This window comes from Lactuca virosa, chromosome 4 (assembly GCF_052849685.1).
Source record: "Lactuca virosa cultivar CGN04683 chromosome 4, Lactuca_virosa_CGN04683_v6, whole genome shotgun sequence".
In the NCBI taxonomy this organism is placed as follows: domain Eukaryota; kingdom Viridiplantae; phylum Streptophyta; class Magnoliopsida; order Asterales; family Asteraceae; genus Lactuca; species Lactuca virosa.
The window spans coordinates 122,938,823-122,939,633 of record NC_136429.1 but is presented as its reverse complement, the minus strand read 5'-3'; positions in this window follow the sequence as shown (position 1 = coordinate 122,939,633).

Sequence of the window (811 nt, the reverse complement as noted above, 5' to 3'; positions counted from 1 at the left end):
TTGTCCAAAAAAAATAATCTTGATCGAAAACAAAAGTTTCTAGACCGAAAACGAGGGTATTTGACCGAATACGTGGCTTTTTGACCAAATATGAGGCCTTAGAATCGAAAACGAAGTTATGTGATCGGAAACGAGACTTTTGGACCGAAAACTAAGTTTCTAGACTGAAAATTAGCCAAAATATTGAAAAATCCAAAATTTTAGCCGAATTTGCGAGGCCTCTTGACCGAGATGTAGAAGATCTGAGATTACCGCCGAGTTGCGAGGGATTCGCACCAAAATCTCTCAGATCGAATACGTTGGACCGAACCGAAATCACAGGCCGAAAACACTGACCGAAATCCGAGGCCGAGAAGCGACACCGAAGTCTTCAGACCGAAATTTGCGAGACTGAGAACTTCTCACCGAGAACCTCACACCGAGAACCTGTGAGGCCGAGGACTCCGGACCGAGATCTTGCGAGGCCGAGAAGTCCAGACCGAAATCCTTCGCTGCTGACCCCGAGATCTTCTAGGGTTTGACCGAGGCCGAGGTCTACCATCGAGATCTCGTAAATTTTGACCAAAAATACCCAAAACTTGCCAAAATCACGAGATTTTCAAAATTTTAATGCCAAGCACGATCAAAACTCCAAAAATATGAAGAACACGAAGAACAATGGCAAAAAATTCCTAAAATATAAATCAAAACACCAAGAAACTCCAAGAAAAAACCGTTTGCAATGACCCGATTGATACCAATCCAAGCTCTGATACCACTTGTAAGTCCCCAAATCGCTACGTATCAATTGGATTTCACTATGATGGTGCCG